The 10,498-nt window shown below is 39.0% G+C and overlaps 1 non-coding gene across 1 annotated transcript; it reads left to right on the plus strand.

Moving 5' to 3' along the window:
* The first annotated feature begins 373 nt into the window (after window positions 1–373).
* LOC127098956 (small nucleolar RNA R71) lies at window positions 374–480 on the plus strand. The gene has a single exon (XR_007793637.1). It is a non-coding gene; the product is annotated as a small nucleolar RNA R71 (small nucleolar RNA).
* Window positions 481–10,498: the final 10,018 nt, after the last annotated feature.

A 10,498-nucleotide genomic window follows, 5' to 3' on the forward strand; every position in this document is an offset into this window, starting at 1 on the left:
ATGGGTTTCGTTTAATAGACTGCATTCTGCAGATTGGTGTCCTTTGGTTCCGCATATCTCACAATCCGACGAAACTGCGGCTACAGTATTCAGATTTATGCACATATGCTCGACTTTAAGGGCTAATGCGTCCATTTTAGCTTGCATCATGTCTATAGAGCTTAGTTCATGCACTCCTCCTTGGGCTTCCTTCTTCTCAACTGTCGCTCGTTCGACTCCCCATGATTGATGGTTTTGAGCCATATCTTCGATGAGGGCACTAGCTTCAGGGTAAGGTTTATTCATCAGAGCACCGCCTGCGGCAGCGTCGATGGTCATCTTTGTGTTGTAATGAAGTCCATTATAGAAGGTTTGAATGATTAACCAATTTTCTAAACCATGATGTGGGCATGCTCGTAACAACTCTTTATATCTCTCCCAAGCTTCGAACAACGATTCTCCTTAGTTTTGGGTAAATCTAGTTATATGGTTTCGAAGAACGGCGGTCTTACTCGGGGGAAAATATCTAGCAAGAAATACTCTTCTAAGGTTATCCTAAGTCGTAATGGAATTTGGTGGAAGGGAATCTAACCATGATAGGGCTTTATCTCTGAGGGAAAAAGGAAATAATCTTAAACGTATTGCCTCAGGAGAAGCTCCATTGGTTTTAAAAGTGTCTGCTAATTGAAGAAATATTTTTAAATGCTGGTTTGGGTTCTCAGTAGCGAGACCCGCGAATTGTCTCTGTTGCACTAGTTGCAACAAGGATGTTTAAGTTCAAAATTATTAGCTGGGATGGTTGGGTTTACTATACTAGAACTAGGTTCTTCGTTACATGGTTGAGCGAAGTCCTTAATAGGTCTTTGGTTTTGATCTTCGGCCATAGCTCTCTTAATTCTATGAAAGAATAAACGTGCGCGAGCGTAACGTTCAGGTTCCGCCAGAGGGTATACTAAGCTTAAACTTCCGGTGCTGCGAGTTCTTCGCATTGACCGGCGGGAAATAGCCTAAGTCTAAACGATATAACAACAGGAAAATGAAATTTGACGAAATTGGTCCCCGGCAACGGCGCCAAAAACTTGATGCGGTGCTTTTCGCAAGTATACGAACGCGTCAGAGTAATATAAAAGATTGTCGAATCCACAGAGGCCAAGTGTCAATCTATCGTTATCTATTGTTATGGTGTTTATCAAAGGCAATCAAAATAGGTGTTTTTTAGAGTGTGCAATGAAAAGTAAAGTATTGAAATAAATTTAATTAATAAAGACAGGGTCGAATATAATTCACGTAATCAATTAATAATCCAAGTACTTGCTAATAGAGTCACTTATGGGAAATGTTTCCTACTTTGAAAAGAACTAATTTAACAGGAACTGTCGCTTTCGCGTATTCAGAACCGAGTTGTACTCCCTAATCAAACCCTCTTATTGTCACTTATAAAAAGGCGCGCATTGCGTTAGAGTAGTAAACCTATTTTTAAGAAATGTAGTATCTTGACTAAGTTGAAAAGTATTATAACCTGGATTTCTTAACCAAAAGAGGTTCTTACGAACCAGACTCTAAACTTATAAACGCGTCCGAAAATATTTTTAAAATCTCTTTTCTTCTTAATGTTAAAATCTCCTAATGAACTAAACAAAGCGCTTTCGCTGTTTTTGAAATAGTTAAAAACAATTAAGTTTAAAAAGACGTTGGACGGCTTTCGATCTTACCCAACGGAATTGAAGTGCGGGAAAACTTAAGTTGAAAGTTAAAATAGCCCTTAAGTGTTTCTACGAACAATTGTATGGATTATCGGTTCAATTACGATTCTTACATTCTAACCTTATAAATTTAGTTAGACATGGTAAAGTAAAAGTGCATTAAAATAAATAAAAGTAGTGCGAGTGCGGAAAGTAAATAATTTAAAGCGAGTGCGAGGAAATAAATAAAGTAAAGCGAGTGCGAGGAAATAAATAAAGTAAAGCGAGTGCGAGAAATAAATAAAGTAAAGCGAGTGCGAGAAATAAATAAAAGTAAAGCGAGTGCGGGAAAATAAATAATTTAAAGCGAGTGCGAGGAAATAAATAAAGTAAAGCGAGTGCGAGGAAATAAATAAAGTAAAGCGAGTGCGAGAAATAAATAAAGTAAAGCGAGTGCGGAAAAATAAATAAGATAAAGACAAGTAATAAAAACCTGCTCAAATCGGAGGGTTGAATAAATTGTAAAGCGGAAATGAAAATGGCGACAGGATTAACTTCCTTCCAAAGTGCTCCAAACTCGATTACAGACTCTATCACAAACTCGATTACACAATTGTGGTAACACTCCAATGCGAAGCGATTACCACTTTATAAGATTGAATATATGCCTAAGTGAAACAAAGTTGCTATGAGTTTACCTCTGCTCTAAGTTTGGATGATTGTAAAAGTGAATTCGAGTTTCTATTTATAAGCAAGTAAAAAGATGGAAATGACTTGGATGCCCTTCAACTTGAAAATGGGAGGGAAACTATTTTCCTCTTGTGGCGCCCGCCACAAGGCCAAAATGAGGCGCCTTAGTGGAGGTAGTGGGGGAACGTGGAAGTTGAGGGAAGTTGAGCTTGGACACGTCATGGCAGGGTCTATGGCGCCAACCATGGGGTAGGCCACAAGAACAAAATGCTGAATTTTAGGGTTTTTGGCTCTTTTTCGCTGCTTTTCTCGATCGGGGCTCCGATTAAAGTAAAAACCTGAAAACAAAGGAAAACATAGCAATAACACAACAAAATGATAATAAAACAGCTAGAATGCATGTGAAATCGGAGTCGAAAATACGGTAAATTTTAGTGTTATCAACGGTGAAACGAGAGCCACCAAAAGTACAACCATAATTAAAACATAAAAACAATAATAATAATAATAAAAACTACAAATAAAAATCTAATACTACTCAAAACAAAGTTTTCAATCCTCCTCATCATGTCCACCGCCTACGGACCCAAGGACATCTTCCATGTCTTCATCATGGCCCACACCACTAGCTCGACCACTACCTCATGCACCCCCCATAAATGCTGGCCTACCCTCAGGCCAATTAGAATAAGAAGCATACTCCGCCTGAGTCAGAAAAGTGCGGGCTTCAGGCGCTAAGAAGGTATGCTGAAACTACTGTTGCATAGCATCAAATAAGAATGATTGAGACCTCCTAGAAGCCTCAAAATTCTCACAGCAGTAAGTGGCGAACGCCATCTGATCAAAAGCTGGTGTACTGTGGACGCGGGGTCTAGAGGAAGAAGTGCCTGCTCCTTCAGCTCTATCCATTTGACTCTGGCAGAACCTGTTAAAAAATGCATCATTAATTACACTGGTAATGGAAAGGTGCACCTCATTCGGAATGGGCACATTTGCCTTTCGGCAAAGTCCCATAATCAGCCCCGGATACATGAGCACATCGGCTTTCCCTCCGAACTTGGTTCCACTAGTTTCCACTTTTCGCATCTCCCCCACGATGATAGACACCACATCCACTAATTTCCCAATCATGATATAATACAACATGCAACCGACATCTAGTGGAATTGTGGTGCTATGGCTCCGTGGCCGAATATTGTTCAATAAAAGAACCAAGTAAGCCCTTGCTTCCAAATTCAGATTCTCCCTCTTCCAAGACTTTGGAAATCCTTGATCATTCAAATCAAATGTCCTTCCCTCAAGGCACATGTGAGCACTAATAGTAGGAATATCCCAATCATTGGCCATTTCTTTGGCACGGTATTCACACCGCCCGTTATCCGCCAAAGTGAGAGGATGACCCAAATAAGCGTTGATTGCATCCCTACTGAAGGTGATGATCTTCCCCCTCACCCTGGTTTGGTAATGATATGCTACTCCTTCCTCCAACTGAAGAGCATTGGCGTAAAATTCACGCACAATGTCGTAGTTGATCTCCGGTTCCGGCTCACAAATTTTGCTCCACTTTCTCCTTTCAAAGTTTGCCACCAGCTTTCTATAGTTGCCACCCGGTGACAAACGAATGAATCTTTCTGACTGAATGGTCCTCTTAATCAATTTTTCAAACCTTTCCTCGTGCTCATCACTAATGAATCTCCGCACGGATCTTGAAGGACCGGAGCTAACTGTTTTTGTGTGTTTGGACATCTGCAATAAAACCACAAGCAACCACACAATAGCCAAGATTGAAGTCAGCATACATAATCAACAAAAATGAAGCTGAAATTTTCCCAATTTGTGGCGCGAAGGCCAGATCGCGGTGCGATCCCTGCGAAAACCAGAAAAATCAGCAGCCCTAGGGTTTTCCTACTGGTCAAATTTTTTCAACATTGATACCACAAACTCTTAACCTATCCTACTTTGAAGCATCTCTACACATGCAAAATGAATTTCAACAAACAAATCATTCTCTACAAATTACCCTAGTTCACTTTGATGAGAGACAAAGAAGGAAAAGGGAAAAAGAGTACACATACCTTGATGAGAGAAGGAGATTGAATTGATTCTTGCTAAAAAAAATTGGGATTATTGAGATTGAGAGGGTTAACTTTGAATTTGGAAGTGAGAGAGTGAAAGTGGTGAAGAGAGATATGAAGTTGCAAAATATAATAAGGAAACAAAAGTAACACAAAACAGAAATTAAAAGGGTCTGCCACGCTCAGTTCGCGGCACAAACATTAATTTTCCATTTAGTTCGCGGGGCGAACTTAAGGAATTTTCAAAAAAAATTCTGGAAATTGAACAGACCTCCATTCTTCTCTAGAAAACCAAAACAGAATATTTTGCACAACTGAAATAACAAAAATTTAAATGCAGGCTTACGAAGTTGGGTTGCCTCCCAACAAGCGCTTTGTTTAACGTTGTTTGAGCTCGACGGTTCGGTGATACTTCACGGTTCGGTGAGCGAAACGACATAGACGTCTTGGTTTACTTCTCCACCATGGTAGACGTTTAATCTTTGCCCATTCATAGTCCAACTTTCTTTTGACTTTGGGTCCTCAACCACAATGGCTCCATAATCTCGCACCTTTTTCACTACAAACGGTCCCGACCATTTGGACTTCAACTTACCTGGAAACAACTTTAGTCTTGAATTAAAAAGGAGCACCATTTGTCCAACTTTGAACTCCTTGTGACGGACCTTTCCATCATGGTATGCTTTCACCTTCTCCTTGTAAGGCTTGTTTGAGTGGTACGCATTGTTCCTTGATTCCTCTAATTCATGGAGTTGTTCTTTTCTTTTCTCACCGGCTAGAGTGGAGTCAAAGTTCAAGAATTTAAGAGCCCAAAGTGCTCTATGTTCCATCTCTACCGGGAGATGACAAGTCTTCCCATAAACCATCTGAAACGAGGTTAGTCCAATAGGAGCTTTGTAGGCGGTACGATATGCCTACAAAGCTTCATCCAATTTTGAAGTCCAATCTTTTCTTGAGCTCGAAACAGTTTTTTCAAGTATCCTTTTTACTTCTCTATTTGACACTTCCGTTTGACCACTTGCTTGTGGATGGTAAGGAGTAGTCACTTTATGTTTTACACCATAATGTTCCAAAACTTTTTCCAAGGGTGTATTGCAAACACCCTAGGCACACAAAAACGTGAAAATATGTTTTTCTTTAGAAATCTTATCACGGTTTTGGAGTCGGCCTTAGGTGAAGCAATTGCTCCCACCCACTTTGACACATAGTCAACGGCTACAAGAATATACTCATTAGAGAAGGAAGAGGGGAATGGGCCAACAAAATCAATGCCCCAACAATCAAAGACTTCCACTTCCAACATGTTGCTTAAAGGCATTTCATCTCGTTTACCTATCCATTCGCTTCTTTGGCATGTGTCATAATTCTTTGCATATTCATGTGCGTCTTTAAACACAGACGACCAATAAAATCCTGCTTGGAGGACTTTAGTGGCTTTTCGCAAACCGCTATAATGACCTTCATACGGAGAGTTGTGACAATGCCAAAGGATGTCTTTTGACTCTTCAAGTGTCACACACCTTCTTAAAATTCTGTCCACACCCGCTTTGAACAAATACGGGTCATCCCACACATAATACTTTGCATCCGCTAAAAATTTCTTTCTTTGATTACTAGTGAGATCTTCCGGTGTCAAATCGGTTGCCTTATAATTAGCAAAATCGGCAAACCAAGGCCTCACTTGAATCGCATAAAGCTTTTCGTCCGGAAATTCTTCCCTCACTTCTTCTTCCTTATTTATAATTTCCACATTAACCAATCGAGACAAATGATCCGCTACCAAGTTTTCAGAACCTTTTTTATCCCGGATTTCCAAATCAAATTCTTGTAATAACAAAATCCAACGAATTAGTCTTTGTTTGGAATCCGGCTTGGTTAGCAAATACTTGATTGCCGAATGGTCGGTGTAAACTACAACTTTGGACCCTATCAAATAAGCTCTAAACTTTTCCAATGCATACACTATAGCTAGTAAATCCTTTTCGGTTGTCGCATAATTGACTTGCGCCTCATTCAAAACTTTACTAGCATAGTGGATGACATGAAATTTTTTAGCTCTTCTTTGACCCAAAACCGCACCAACCGCATAATCGCTTGTATCACACGTAAGTTCAAAATCAAGTGTCCAATTAGGTGTAATGATTATGGGTGCGGTGACTAACTTTTCTTTTAACTCATGGAATGATTTTAGACATGACTCATCAAAAAGAAATTGCGTACCTTTGTTGAGCAAATTACTCAAGGGCTTTGCTATCTTTGAGAAGTCCTTGATGAATCTTCGATAGAATCCGACATGTCCAAGAAAGCTTCTTATTCCTTTGATGTTTGTTGGAGGTGGTAGTTTTTCAATGACTTCCACCTTTGCCCTATCAACTTCTAGCCCTTCGGAGGAGATTTTGTGACCCAGAACAACACCTTCGGTGACCATAAAATTGCATTTCTCCCAATTAAGCACTAAATTTGTTTCCACACATCTTTCCAAAACCACATCAAGATTTTTCAAGCATAAGTCAAAGGACAGCCCATAAACGGAAAAGTCATCCATAAACACCTCAATGCACTCTTCGATCAAATCCGAGAATATTGCTTGCATACACCGTTGAAATGTTGCTGGTGCATTACATAATCCAAAAGGCATTCTTCGGTAAGCAAAAATGCTGAAAGGACATGTAAAAGCCGTTTTCTCATGATCCGCCGGATTGACCGAAATTTGGTTGTAACCCGAATAACCATCTAAGAAACAATAGAAATTCTTGTTGGCCAACCTTTCCAACATTTGGTCCATGAAAGGTAGCAGGAAGTGATCTTTCCTTGTAGCTTGATTTAGCCTCCTATAGTCAATGCACATCCTCCATCCGGTTACCGTTCTAGTTGGAATAAACTCATTTTATTCATTTTTAACAACCGTCATACCACCCTTCTTTGGGACTACTTGCACCGGACTCACCCATTCACTATCGGAGATATGATAAATCATTCCGGCCTCCAATAGTTTGACAACTTCCTTTCTCACCACTTCCTTCATTGATGGATTTAAGCGCCTTTGAGGTTGAGCAACAAGCTTGTAGTTTTCTTCCATCATGATCTTATGCATGCAATAAACCGGACTAATACCCTTTAAATCGGATAATACCCACCCTATTGCACCTTCATTCTTTTTCAGCACTTGTATCAATTTATGCTCCTCTTTTATGGACAAGGCATTGCTAATGATCACCGGTTTAGTACAATCATCACCAAGGAACACATATTTCAAGTGTGGAGGTAGCATCTTCAACTCTAATTTTGGCTCTTCCACTTTATTTTTCACATCCAAGTCCTTAATTTTCTCCTCATGATAAGAAATCTCTCCGCAAAACTCCAATTCATGCAAAATTGCTTCAATTTCCTTTTCTTCGCTTTCGGTTAAAACATTGTAAGCTCCTATAAGAGATCTCTCTAACGGATTAGAAAAATGAACTTGATTTACAACCTCCACGATTTCCTCCTCAGTGGCATCGATTCGAAAAGAGTCATGCTTGTCATTATGATGCTTCATGGCTTCAAAAAGATTTAAAGTTACCTATTTTTAAGACCCTAATTTTGACCCTAAGATCCCTCATGGCATCATAACATTACATTTGCATGGCCTCAAGGATCATAAGCATCTTGGCTCCTTACCTTTGGGGTGGGATCTCTTGTGAGTTGGTCTGAGATCACCAAGCATGCTTAAATTGTATATTATTGCTTTTCTCATTTTATTTACTAACCAAAAGCACGAAAATATGTCACTAACATCTCTTGTTTGTAGCTTGAGCAGTCACAAGGTCCAAAGCCTCTAGGAGATCCTATGTGCATTGATAGGGCCAATTGAAGATGAAAGCAAGCATGGTAATGGTTCCAAAAGCTCTCATCCATAAAATATGCCTCCCAAGTGACCCAAATCATCATTTTGATCAAAGCAAATCAAGGGGTTTGAGGCTTGTTTCCCAAGGAAACCCTAAATCATCTGTTCATCAACCGTGCCTTGCTCATGAAGCAATCTCAACCCATGGTCAAATGCAAGAAAGGGAAGCTCTTTAATTCATCATTTCATGCATATTTGAACTTAATTGAGTGTCCTCAATCATCAATTCGTCAAGATATGAGGTGTGGACTTGAGAAGTTGATCAGTCAATTCATATGACTATTTTGAAATACACTGAGACCTAACTTTTTATGTGGTTGTCAAATGGAGATGACCCCAAGAGAAACAATGTTCCTAAGGACCATATGAACAACTTTCATGTTCATTAAAAATTTATTTGAAGCTTGGAAGGTCATCATCCATTCCAAGACATTATAGGTCATTTTGACTGAAACCCTAATTTTGGGTCAACTTCCCAAGAACATAACTCCTGAATTTTTCATGATTTTGAGATGGGATAAAATGAATTGGAAAGCTTAAGATGCCTACTTAAAATGTTATGTTGAACAAAATTTCAAAATCTCAAAATAAATACATGTGATAATGCAAAACATTATAGGTCACTTTGGACCAAATGCATTGAAATGTGAAAAAGTCCAACTTCAAGTGCCCATAACTTCTTCATAAAAAATCCAAATGATGCAAAATTTAAGTCCAAATTGATTTCCTTGAAAATATATACAACTTTGATGTTGAAGATTTTGTCATCTGGAGCTTGTATCATTGAGACAGAAGGGCTTGAACTTTGGCCAATTTTGAAAATCTCACATATGCATGTTTTGCACCCTACACTTGATGTCCACTTTTCACCAATTTCCAAGGACCAAATGGAGTTTTGATCAACATAGCAAATGATCCTTATGCAATAAACTTTCTAACCATTACTCATAAGGTGGTGTTCCCATTTTTTGCATAGCATTTTCGAAGGCTTGAACATAATAGTGCATTTGTGGAAAATCATTTAATTTGCATTGCATGAGCTACTACTATCCAATCTGCATGTCCATTTTGCTTCCATCATGCATCAGCTTTCAATTCCAGTTGGAATTGGGCCCTCCATGCGCCTGTACAGGCCCATGCATGGAGGCCCTTTCCATTCATGCAAATTTGAAATCATGCATTCATCATTGCATTGCCTATAAATACCACGCCATAGCTTCATAATTCTTCAACCTAAAGGTGTCCCAATTGCTACTAAACTGAAATCCCAGCCATCACTGAAGGAACTAGCTCACTTTTCTTCAAAATTTTCAGATCTGAACTTTGGTTTCACTGATCAATTTTCATATCTTAAAGTTCCTAAACCTTCTTCTCCTTGATCTATAGTGTGGACTGTAAGCAATAGCATCCAAGAATTGTGACTCAAAGCCTTGCAAATCAAAGGTTTACTTCAACTGTTATTTTCTTCGAATCAGCTTGCATAGTGCATGATTTTCATTGTTGTTGTGTGATCTGAAGTCCTCTGCATAGAGGCAACATTGTTGTGCTTTCAATTTTCAAAAAGCATGAAGTTCATATGAACACCACAGATCTTCCACTTCTGATTTCTCTCAATATAGAGATCTAGAATGGATTTGAGTGGTACATGGGTGATGTACATCACCCCAGCTCTCGATTGATGCCTGGATCGTGCCTTTTGGTTACCATTTTAATCTCTGCAATTTTTGACTTGGCCGGAGCTTGGCCGGAGAAGAGGGCGGCGCTGGCCACCGTCTGGTTCCTAGATTTGATCTGGATCGTCCATCTCTGTTTCCAGATTCAATCTCACACGTCCAACCTTATGACTTATTTAATGGCTTGGTGTGTTGCATTTGACTAGCGTGTATGGTGAGCGTGCGCTTCTTGGCCACGTGATGATCCACGTCAATTAATGAAAGATCATCAAACGGTCCACGCTTTTTCTCTTTTTTCTAATTTCTGATTTTATTTCTTTTATTTCTTTTAATTCCATTTCTTTTTAAAAATTCATCTCTCTCTCATTATTGGTCCAAAAAATATGAGACCAATTTCATTTTTCTCCTTTTAATTTCTACTTTCTAAAAATGATTTTTAATATTTTTTATTTTATCATTTGCTATTTTTTAGTAATTTTCTCTTTTCTGCTTATTTTTAATTCATTTAAAATA

The sequence above is a fragment of the Lathyrus oleraceus genome, chromosome 6 (genome assembly GCF_024323335.1).
Source record: "Lathyrus oleraceus cultivar Zhongwan6 chromosome 6, CAAS_Psat_ZW6_1.0, whole genome shotgun sequence".
Taxonomy (NCBI): domain Eukaryota; kingdom Viridiplantae; phylum Streptophyta; class Magnoliopsida; order Fabales; family Fabaceae; genus Lathyrus; species Lathyrus oleraceus.